Here is a 12990-nt window from a genome sequence, read left to right on the forward strand (position 1 = left end):
GTGGTCCATGCTCCTTATGAAATGGCTAATGGACCCTGTGTGGTGGGGCAAGCATATAACCCCAGCTCCTCAGGTGGTAGGGGTAGGAAGCTGGCCCAGACAAATGCAAGAGAATGTACCTGAAAAGACCGTAAAAAGGCAAAAATGAAACTGGAAGTGTGATTCAACTGTGAGGCCCTGAGTTCAATCTCCATACTGTCAAAGAAAGAAAAATGAAAAGAGGAGGAGAGTGGAAGGGAAGGAAGAGAAGGGGAAAAGAGGGGAGGGATGCAGAGGTAGGATAAAAGAAGGGAGAGGGGAGAGGAGAGATAGAGGAGAGACAGAGGAGAGGCAGAGGGGGAGTGGGAGGGGGAAGGAAGGGGGAAGAGAGGTTTGATATGAGCTGCTCCTTTTCTTGTCCAAATATCATTGGCCCTTGACAGACAAAACTTGGAGACTTCACCAACCACAGTGAACATTCCTTCACACTCTGATATAACAAAGCATTTTCTTTCTGGGTTTGTTTTTTATAAACCTAGTTTCTTGTCATTAGAAGCCCTGGGCAATAGAACTGAAAGCTACTTGTCAGTGATCTAATGAAAGTAATGTAAGAAAACTGGTGAAAATAAACTTGCTTAATATGTTCTAGACTAAAAATTTTATGATGCATAAAACATTTTCCAGCAATCATATCATGTGATATTTCAGAACATAATTTGTTAATCAACTTAAATATCTATTAGCTAATAAAACTGCAAGATAGTGATTATATGTCTTAATGTCTCTGAAAAGTAAATAATGAATAGTATAAAATATCATTTACTTTAACCACTATAATATTCTGTGGATTGCTGGCTAATAAAAAAAGTACTCTGGATAGAACATGAAATTTTTCCTAACCCATTTTACTCCTAAAATTGTGATAGAATTCTCCAAGTGTTTTTATTCAATTTTTCTGTAGTTTTAAAAACATAATACCATTTTCTTTACTAGGAGCAAAATGTTGTTCATTCTATTAACAGTGCATATTTTCAAACTAAAGTAGTTCTTGTGAGATTATAATCATCATAGAAATAACACTGGTTTTCTATGTAAGATGCTAAGCCACCTGCTTGCAGTGTTTTATTTGAACCTCAGACCTTCCAGGTTTTCAGATGAGAACCCAAGACTTAAAGCAAAACAGATCTCCATTGTAAACTTGTGAGATGCTGAAATGTTAATAATCCAATTTTTTGAAGTCCCATAAGCCCAACAGCTCTTCAGTTTTAGTCTCAAAATTGTTTGTAAAGAAACACTATGCGTTTTTTTTCATTTATTTTAGAAAAAGAACTTAAAGTAACATAACCTGGTCTCCTTTTAAACATTTTTAATAATGATATAACAAATAATATGGATTTCCTTGTGAAATAAATATACAACAAAGATAGCTCAAAAGCATATATGACATTACAAATAAAATATTAAAGACTACTGAACTGCAGGGTAAGTTTGATCTGTGTAGGTTGATAAGCATCAGTGCCTCTTCAATTCAGAAGTGATGTTGAAGTTTGATATTGGCTCACTGTAGTTCATTTAGAAATTGGGCTCACTATTCACTTGAGATAGTTTTTTCCCAACATTTTCTTCAAAATCACTGCAGACTCAACTGTGAATCTCAAACAGTAAGAGGACATTTGTATTAAAGGAATAAAAATACCCCAAACTTAACCACTGTGTGAATTCTTAAGAAGATGTAACTATAGCCAGCTGTTTTAATGAATGTCAAACCTATTGTCTCCCACTGTTTTCTCTAATTATCAAAATGATTATAATAAATCTGAACTCTAAAGTAACATATTTACTGAAAAGGCCTGTGTGCCTTGTATATGTGAGTCTGGAAGTATTTTGTTGATGAAGTTTAAATGTTTCACATGCAAGAAGGATCTCTGCCTTTCTACATAGTAAAATTTAACTTGGCACATTTGTTTCCCTTCGCATTAACAGTGCAGAATCCAAGCCAGGAACCAGTGGCTCAGCTACACAGGAAGCTGAAAGCTGAGGATCACAGGTCAAAGCCAGCCTGGATAGGAAAGTCCATAAGACTCTTCTCTCCAGTTAACTGCCAGAAAACCAGAAGTGGTGCTGTGGCTCAAAGCGGTAGAGTGCTAGCCTTAAGCACAAGAGCTCAGGGAGAGCATCCAGACCCCAAGTTCAAACCCCATGATGGGTGAAAAACAAAAGTGTAGAATCCAGTTAAAACTAATGGGGCTCCCAATTCTTAGGCATCTGAGTTAGGAGAGTAGATAGGGAAGGTAATGAAAGGAATATCTTATAAAGATGAGGTTTTTTTTCCCTGTCATTTTCAGGAGGTCAAAAGATTTCTACTACTATGACACTAAAAGACAGAGAGTCACAACTGCCTGGCTCACTTTGTTTAAGTAAAATCATATTCTTGTTACATTGAAAAAATGAAGAAGAAAGAAGTTCTGTCAAATGTCATCCAAAGCTACCATAAGTGAAAAGAGAGCTGGATGGCACCCTTTATCCACAATGCAGAAGTGTCAGACAGACCAGACACATGGCAGCAGACACCATGACTCATGCGCTGACACATGCCATGCCCGAATCTAGAAACAATGCCAGGCCAAATTAGCAACTCAGCAGACGAGAGATTTTAAAAATAAAATTTTGTGAAGAGGTGGCACACTTCATGAGTACCAACCTAAAAGAATCTGGAGCAGAAATTTAGATAGTGAGTTAGTGAAGGGAGCTGCTCACACCCTAAGAGAAACAGAAGATGAAAAGGAAGAAAATCTTTTATCTCTAAAAAATATGAAGAAAGACATAAATAAAAGGTGAGATAAACAGATTTGGATCATATGTTATGAAAAGATGAACGCACAATATGAGCATTCCCAAAGACTAAAACTTAAGCTGCAATTGCAAATCCAGAAAAGTCTTCTGAAAAAGATGATGAAATTATTGATTAAGCAAACACCATACATCTTTGAAGATTCCCAGAATAGACAAAAGTAAGATGAGATCTATTCAACTATAAGACTTTTAAGAAAAGCTCTTTGAGCATTCAGGCAAAGTCATATCACTTACAAGAAAAGAAACTGACTCGTCATAGGATCTCTGGAGCTTCAGAAATGAGGCTAAATAATTGTCATAGTGCCACACAGAATGACTAAATGGCTGGTTCCAGGTGAAAGACACTTATCCTACTAGAAAGAAGGAAGTTGTTCAGGGCCACAAAATCCTCAGAGAGAAGATGGAACCCAACCTGAATAAGCTCCTACAGGCTAAAGGCAGGCAATTAGTGCAACAGTAACTACAATCCAGTGAAACACATTAAGTGTTTAAAGCCTCAAAATCCATAGTGATATATATTTTAAATCATTGTTTAGCTTCACAAACCTTTTTATTTTTGGCAGTACTAGGATTTGAACTCAGAACCTTGTGCTTCCAAGACAGATCTGTACTGCTGAATCAGGTCTCCAGTCCTTTTGTGCTGGTTATTGAGGGTCTTCTCACAAACTTTTCTGCCCAGGTTGGCCTTGAACTGCAACCTTCCAGATATCAATCTCCAGAGTAACTAGAATTACAGGCATGGGCTACTGCCACTCAGAACCTTTGCGAGCTCTTGTTTTGAGTTGGCAAACAGACTGAAATATTTCTACTGTGCTTCCTGTAACAACTAACCTGAAGCTAGTCATTTAGGATCACCAATCATCAGTAGCTGATAACATTCCAACAAAAGAAAGAACCAGCACTAGAGGGAAATACAGCACCATTGTTAATTAAGCTTGCCAAAATTTTCTTTAATTAAAGCTGAGTCTGAGCTAACACTCAAATCTTACCACAGTTCACAGGAAATAAAAGAGACAGGAGAAGTGTTTAATGTGAGTGCAATTACCAAAATCCAAAACATGAGAAACTTTCACATGTATCGTGCAGGTTGGTTAATATAGAAATTTCAGTGGAGATTAATAAGATAACCTGTGGACAAAGGAGATTTAGGTAATTGCCAAGAGAATACAACCTTGGATTTATTTGGATCCTAATTGTATAACTGCATTATATGGATGTATATACACAAACTCATGTGAAAAAAATCTAAAATCTAAATACTTAATATTTGATAGGAACAAATCATTACCTAATCAATATTTACTTCTCATTGTTACTGTTGCAATGTATGATAAATACAAGTTCAACTATTTTATGTAGACATAAAAACTAAAATATGTGTATTAAATATTTTACTTCAACTATTTTATGTAGACATAAAAACTAAAATATGTGTATTAAATATTTTACTTCAAGTGATATGATGTCTGTAGAGATAAAAACAACACCAGACAGTTCATGTCAATAACTGTTGTAGCTACATGATGGATGTATTAACTCATTCAATATTCTGTCTGCGTCTGCCTGTGTTTGAAATGTTTTCCCCCATTGAAACTATTTTTAGAAACATCAGAAAGCATCAAGACTTTTTTCCAAAAAGGACAAAGTAAACAGTAGGAAAGAAGGGAGAACTCTATAAGGAAAAATATCTAAAACCCTAAGTACATATGAATTAATCTAGTTATGGGAAATTTAAATTGCTTATTTTCTTCAAGTTGGCTTATAATGAAATCTTGAGCCAATCATCTGTATGAATGGAATTAAAGCAATAGGGATAAAACTCGGGAACGAATTAGCATGGTGAGCCTTGATGGGAATTCTATCCATCTTTTGAAGGACAGAGATGTCCCATTCCTACAAAACCTTCTCTAAATCAGGGAATAATGTGAGAGCCTTCTAAATCAATCCTTCTGCTACCATAAATACACTACCTAATAAGATATTAGGACTCCAATTAAGCCAAAAAGACTGGAGTGTGGTCAGTGTTGTGAGGATGACAGGCACAGGCTGCCACACCCGGCGATTGGTTGACTTTTCAAGGTGAGATCACAATCAGCTAGTATTTAGCAGTACTCCCGAAAAAACAAACAAATTCTAAAAGTATAAATATGAAGGAGAAAGATAAGCTAAAAACAGCATGATAATTGCCCCCCATCCCCACTCAAAAAAATGAACTGGCAAACAATTACAATAAAGAGTTCAGAAATGGAAAATGAAAATATCTACGTGGTCAAATCAACACCTCCTGACAAAAGGGTATATTGGAATGACAGAGGAGGGGCAATGACCTTCAACAGGTTGGAAGGATTGGGTCATGCATCTCTCACCAGTCCAGAGGACAGCATTTCATTCTTCAAAATAAAGCCCTCATTGGGTGAATGGAAAGTCAGAAACCCAAAAAGGGGGGGTGGGGGGGGAGGGAATGAACTTGAGTCACTTTGTTGTCACAGTGAAAGCCCTCTTTTACCAATCAGCATGTGCTGTTTCTTTCCAATGTCTTTCCCTTCTCCTTTCTCTTCTTTATAAATGTTTTTTAAATTGGCCTTAAATAAATATTTGTTGAGTTTAATTTAGCGGAATTTTACCCTCTTGATTTTAGTGCTCCCAAAAGCCCGATTATCCCAGCCTGGTAGAAACTAAGAAGGTTATTTAGTCAGATTTTTAGCATTTTTGTTCTTTGGGTGTTTTTTTTCTCCCCCAGAAACAACCTCATCTATAACTAATTAAATGCTAAGCCAACTCTAGAATCTCGATCTAGTGCTCTTTATAGGGCCAAATTGCCTGGGAAATCATTCGAAAAGGTAGAGAGAAAACGTAATATGGCAGAAAAGAGCAATAAAGTTGATCACCTTGGGGCAACTTGGGCAAAGCAAGATTATGAGAAGGGCGTTAAGATGGTCACTGAGCAAACAGGAAGTCTGAGGGCAGGGGCTTGAAAACAAGGAGGATGGAGGAATGTGGGGCACCAGAAAGAGATCACCACTAAGGGTGTTTCCACACCCAGGAGGGACCGAGTGTTTGCTCAGGAATCTGCCCTAACTAGGTGTGAGCCACTTGCTTTCCTTTGCCTTAGGCTGGCTCTGGAGGGCGCACAGGCCTAATCCTTGGCTTAGAAGAGATGCTGTCTCGTTAAGGGACATGCCCCAAGGTATCCCACAAGGGATACTGGATGGAGACCAAACAAGACACCTATGTGACAGAATTTTTGGTGAAAGAATTAGGGAATGTATTGTTGTAAGGTGAATCATCCCAGAAGCCACATTTTGGAAGATGGAATACTGGAGTCTTTATTACAACACTACAGACTCCAGGCCTTCCATTATAACAAAGGCCTGCGGCCCCTAAATACTCGTAACAGGGTTAGGAAACAGGCCATTGAGGAAAGAAAGAACAAAAACAATACCAACAAACCAATTCGGCTCCGATGGAGAGCTGAATCCGGACGCCATGATGACCGGAGACAAGCCAGGAGACAGGAGACAGGACATGATCATGGAGACACACGTGGCATGGTGTAATGGCTCCTGTGCTGGGCTGGGCCTAAATAGGGTCAGTGCAGGGGGCAGGGCCACAGGAAATTCCCAGTCCCAGGCACTGGACTGACAGGTTCAGTAACCTATCAGCTGAGTGCCCACCCCTGCTTCCAGGGATCCGGGCACGCCCATCACCTAGGAGGCAGAAGATGGGAAGGGGAATTTCCCTCTTCTAGCATGAAGACTAGATGCCAGACTCTACCAGCCACCATGCCACCAATATGGCGCCAGGCCAGACCTGACCTCCTTACTTCAGTATGTAAAAGTGCTTTTAAAAATTGATAACAAGGGCTGGGAAGGTGGCTCAGTGGTAGAGCGCTTGCCTTGTATGCCTGAGGCCCTGGGTTCGATTCCTCAGCACCACATAAGGAAAAAGAAAAAAAACTGGAAGTGTCGCTGTGGCTCAAGTGGTAGAGCGCTAGCCTTGAGCTGAAGAGTTGAGGGACAGCGCCCAGGCCCAGAGTTCAGGCCCAGGACCGGACCCAAAACAAAAAAAAAATTGATAATAAGAGAACCTTTTTTTTAAACCAAGTCCATTCAATGCCTTGTCTCAAAAGGTAAAATTTTCAAGCAAGCTAATTTTTGTAAAAAAAGTTTTTCTGTGAAGAAAGAAAACTGTAGCTGACTACTCAGATCACAGCACATGTCCACCGCCATCACAGGCTGGAACTGTGCCCCTGCCTGTCACGGTGAGGACCTGCTGTCCTAGGATTGCTGCTCATCACCATGGTGGTCAGGTGGGGGTGGGAAAGATAGGGGGATTTTTTTTTCCTGGTTACAACCAGGACTAAAATCTAAATACAGGTCTGTTTAATCTATTCAGATCTAAAGTACACCAAAACATCACTGCCCAAGGGCTTATTGTAAATAGTGCATTGCAAGTGAGAGTCTATCTGTTATAATTTACTGAATTTTCTCTAAATGGTGTTAAAAATTAACTTGCATTTGAGATACACCTCTCACATGAAACAGAGCCCAGAACAAACCCATAAAAGTGTAGGAAAGCAGGGGGGGAATAATATTGAAGAACAGAACCCACAATTTCTATAGCTGTAAGAACCAAACTAAAGCCATTTTGTGACAGCTTCTAAAAGTTAACTTGTGTCAGTCCCTAATTCTTGTTCTGAGTTAATGTTGCAAAAGTTGCAAAAATGAGTTAAGCAATAACATGTCTGTGCAAAATTTTTGGGAACTGTTATTTAAAGATTGCAGAACACTCAGGAACAGGATGGTTTGTAGACCCAGTCAGCAGAAGATTAACCACAGGAGATGTCAGCCTCGATGGCTCAAGCAGACACCTGGTCCCTGACCAATCAGAATAGAACTTGTCCCTAAACCATAGCATTGCTGTAAATTTGTGGTTTTTGCCTTTATAAGCCCAGCTATACTGTTGCTCGGGGTCCCCTCCCTTCCTCTGCTGTGTCCCGGGGGTACAGGACGAAGACTGAGCCTTGGCTTGTTAAATAAACCTTGCATTGTGCAGTTCGGGTTGCCTGGTCTCTCGGTGGTCGTCGGAGGGTCTCTGGGGCTTGGGGATAACAATAACCACCAAGGAAAGAAATATGTTACTGAATGAGAGAAAGGGGGAGAAAGAAAACCAGACAGAAAATTCAGTCATAAAAATGTCCTGAGAAATTGAACATAATGACAGATAATTCACCAAACAAAATGAACGAAGGGATTACTATAACTCTGAGAATCCCCAATAAAACAGAATATGAAGATAAAGTGCTTGGGAATAATAAAAAAATATGCATATAAGTGGATCTAGCAAGGTGGTCTAACCTTTAGATAATAGGAGTTATAGAAAAAAGGAAAACACATTTATCCAAGTAATATTTAAGAAAGTCTCTTAGAACCTAAACCCATGAAAATACAGACTGGAGGGAGACACAATATGGCCAAAAATAGATAAATAAATAAAAATGGAAAAGTTCTATTACCAGGGTATTTAACCATGAAATATCAAGACATCAAGAATTTAGAGTATTCTACCAACTTTAAGAAAGTTAAAAGGTACCTGCAAAGGAATAGAAATTGAAATAACAGAACAATACTAGAAGCTAGAGCATAATAGAAAATAACTTACAAATTGTAAAGCTAGAGGATAATAGAAAATAACCTACAAATTGTAAAGGGGAGGGGACAATTGTTCCCAAAATATTTCTATACTGAATCAACTCAGATATCAAATATTAATGCTGTTGACACATTTTCAAAAAGGTTTGCGAAGATGAAAATGTACTTCAAATTTAGGCCAAATTTTATTCCCTGATGAAAATCGGTTACAGCAAAGCTACAGTGCACTGATTATTTTATTGATCATTGTGAATTGCAGGATTGTTGCTAAAAGAGCCATGTCTACTATGAAATGAGTTAAAATTTCAGCAAGAGAAAAGAAAAAGTAAAACAGCTTTTTATTCTGTGTATCAGTATAGTATTGCTGCTGTAACAAGTTGCTGTACATGTGGCAGCTTGTGACAGTTCCACTTATTGTTCCTAAGTTACAGAGTTCCACATTCAAGACTGATTTCTCTACCATGGTATTTGGAGGCCCCAAATCAAGATACTGGAAGGCTAAACTCTTAGAGGAGGGCTCTGGGAACTATTTACTTCCACACTACTACAGATGGTGGGCAGAATGAAGTTCCTTGGGGCTGTAGGACAGAAGTTTCTATTTTCTGGGTTGCTACCAGATGGAGTCTTAACCCTGAGAGAGCTCTCTTCAGCCTTGCATATATCCCTCTTTGCCAGAGAGAAACAGCATATAGACTGATAGTCTCTGCTTTCCTTTTCTGTCGTACCTGTCTTCTTCCTGCTCTCTTGTGCCTTCCTATCTTACTTTGAAAGTCTCAGATGCTTACACTGGATAATTCATGTTATTGTACCAGAAGGTTACTGATTAGTAGCCTTAATAATATCACATAGTTGTGTTTGGTTGAATATCTGGGAGACTGTAATCTTAGGATATGGGGGAAGATTGGGGAGGATATTTACAGTTCTGTTCACTGCAATATGTTTTACGCAATGACTAGGAATTCTGAAAATGGGAGTATTGGAAACCATTACATTGCCACAAAAATATAACAAGTAAGTAATTCAGAATGATTGTTTCATGAATCATAATCAGAAATGATCCAAAATTCTTCACAGTTTCCAAAGCTCCCCATGAGACCAATATCATACAGTCTATAGCTGCATCAGTAGTTGGGAAAATCAGTGATGGAAAAGATTAAACTATATGTGTGTGGATAGATAGATAGATAGATAGATAGATAGATAGATAGATAGATAGACACACATATGTATAACATTTTTTCATGTACAGTACTCCAGAAGGATTTTGGATGAATGTATTTAGTCATAGTTCACACATAATTCTTGGCTATCAGATTATCTCTAATTTCTCTTTCCATTAAGTTTATGACAGGAGTTTTACTTATGGGTTTGAGTATATTTGAAGTCATCATAACATAAATTCACTCATATTTTCATTCTAGATCTAAATAGCAATTAGCACATAGCATAAACTCTACACAACTAACTTGTTTTTTTCCCCACATAACATCCTCAATATAGTCACAAGCCCACAGGTGAGTCCCTAATTTAGCAAATATTTATTGTAGGCCCCCTGGACAAACATTGCTAATTCCTTGAGATGTTATAGACTGGACATATAAATTGTTCATTCTAAAAAAACATTTAGCATGGATTTTATAGACCTGTCCTAATTACATGGCTCGGATATATTATATCTAAGCAAAATAATGTACTATAAACCAATCAAATGTCTAAATAAGACATTTGAGAAAGATATAATCTAAGAAATGTATATTTCATTTTGTAAATTATAAAGCAGGATTTTGAAGCATAATTTGCAAAAACTATGTTTATTTCAGTATGTAACAACATGTTAAATATTGTTTTTAGTCTTAATTCAATTCCTTAAAGAGGATAATCTAGTGACTATACTTGGATATCCTTATTCTCTTTCTTATAATGTAAAATATGTGGTAGAATATAAACATGAATATTTTAAACACCAAATTAATAGTCTCCTATAACTTTATATAGTTCTCCTAGGATAATGAATAACTCAGTATAAAACAGTGTCCTTCTAAAAGGAATACTAGCTTAAACTACTCTGTAACAATAAATAAATAAATAAAGTTTTTGTTTCAATTTGGAAAAAAATTAATATTTTAGGAGGCAGGAAAATAGGTGGTCAACTTAAGTATTGTCTTCAAATTAATATAATATTGAAATGAGACCTGTTATAATGGGTGGTAAAACAAAAGCAATGTGAGAAGTTTCTCTGGGTAAGTAAGTCCAGAACCAACTAGGGGGCAGCTGGATATGAGCAGAACTACGATGAGGCTGTGGTTTTGTACATTAAGAGCTTTGGAGAAGAGCAGGAGAGCCAGAGGAGGAAAACACCACTGTTGATTTATGGCCCTGAGAGTGGACCAGGGGCCGGAGTCAGTCTGATGGAAAACTCTGTAGGTTATTATTGGGAGATTGTATTTGATTCAGGAGACTGTGTGGCTCTCTGACAGCACTGAGGAGAACAGACGGATGTCATCAAGACCAACAGGCCTGAAATGGAGCTTTCATCACGCAGTGCAAAATGACTTTAAAAAACTGGACTATGAAAGCAAGCAAGGACACAAAGAAAATAAGCTAGCAACAATTTGCCAGTGGTCAAGAGATTATGCTAGGTGAGGGTGGCCACGCTGGTGATGGTTGTGAGTGTGCACTTGGATAGGTGGGAAGAGAATTAGAAGTCAATGTTTTGTTTTGTTGTTTTAAATCATGATTACCCCTATAGTTTCAAGGATGCTTATTTTATAACATGTTCAATCACTCTCTAACTCCGTGATAAACTCCAGGTTTTTGTTCCATATGTCTAAGCTATAAAGTAATGCATTCTTGCTGGGTACAACCTACATTTCCATATTTAAAAGTGTTTCCATGTATCATCCATATTTTTCCAATCTAATTCACAGAGAACCGGTAAATCTTCTCAAAGTCAGTGACTGCTAAACAGAGTCTGAAGGCTAGGCCAGATTTAACACCTCTTAGTGAAATGACATAATCAGATCTGAGTTTTAGAATAATTCTCCAGGATGTGCAGTAATCAAAATAAGACCTTGATTGACATCTCAGTGATTTATTTAATGCAATTAGGAAAAAAGATTATTAACCACAATTAAGAAAAATAATTTTAAAAGGAAAAAAAGAGTGGACGTGATTTAAACTGCTGCAGCAGCAGTGGGAAAATGGAGAAGAGACTCAAAATTACAGCATGACAATTGAGTGGAAATGGGTTATACCCAGAATAATCTCTAAGTGTCTTGATTTGATTTGTGAGGTCAGCCTTATTGGAGGGAGAGTTTGGGGAATAAAATAATAAGTGTGTGCACACTCAATTTGGGTTTAGACACCTCATATTTCCACCTTGGAATTCCTCACTGAAGAGATCTCCAGAGTGGTGTTTTCAAGAGCCATATTTTGAAGCTGTAGGCTACAAAATTCACCCCCAAAGCAAAAGTTCGAACTGAGCGTGATGGCTCATACCTGTATTCTCAGCACTCAGGATGCTGAGGCAGGAGGGATCTAGACTTTGAGGCCAGTGTGGGCTGTATATTGAATTCAAAGCTAGCCTTGTCATTCTGAAAGCTAAGGACTGGGTACGCATTTACTATGCAATTCAAGGTATTGTTTAGCTAAATGATCAAGAGTAGTACTTAAAATTAACATTCCATGGAAGGTTCTTTGCATCTGCCAGAAAACTGAACATCTTTGTCCAAGACAAATGTCAAGGCCACTTTAGCTCTTCCATGCCTTGTGGTCCTGAGTTCAGGAGTCGCATCCTAACAAGGAATTTTCCATTTATAACATCTGCACATGAAACACTTGGAGGCCTGTGGTGTACCTGGAACACCTTTGATCACTGCTGTTGTTGAAGGCAAATATGAACTAATCTCTTCCTAGCTGAATGTCAATTTACTGTTCTCTTCATAGTAGCGTCTCAGATATGGATAATGTCTCCACAAAATGTGTGCCCAAGAAAAAGCTGCCTTGATCTTCTAACAACCTGTTTGAACAGAAGAAAAGTACCCTAGACAAGTGGCAATGGATGCCATCTAGCAGGCAGAGTCTAATTCCAGGTCAAATAAGTGTAGACCTCAATGGTTTTTCTAATTAAATCAAATAGCTTTGGTAATGCTGGTATTTGAACTCAGGGTATCAGGCTGAACAAGCAGGTGCTCTACCACTTGAGCCATATCTCCAGCCCTTTTTTGCTTTAGTTGTCAGGTGGGGTTTCATACTTTTGCCCAAGGCCAGCCTGAAACTTGTAACCTCCCATCTATAGCCTTCCACATAGCTGGAATCATAGGCATATAGCACTACTCCCAGCTTAGTGACTGAGATGGGGTCTTTCAGACTCTTCCCCAGACTGGCCTTAAATATTATTGATCGTCCTTATCTCTGCCTCCTGAGCAGCTGGGGTTACAACTGTGGACCCCTAGATCGATATTCTAAGCAGACAACCTATGGCCCCTTAAGAAATCATTCTCTATAG

This window comes from Dipodomys spectabilis, unplaced genomic scaffold (assembly GCF_019054845.1).
Source record: "Dipodomys spectabilis isolate Male_0828 unplaced genomic scaffold, ASM1905484v1 ptg000094l, whole genome shotgun sequence".
In the NCBI taxonomy this organism is placed as follows: domain Eukaryota; kingdom Metazoa; phylum Chordata; class Mammalia; order Rodentia; family Heteromyidae; genus Dipodomys; species Dipodomys spectabilis.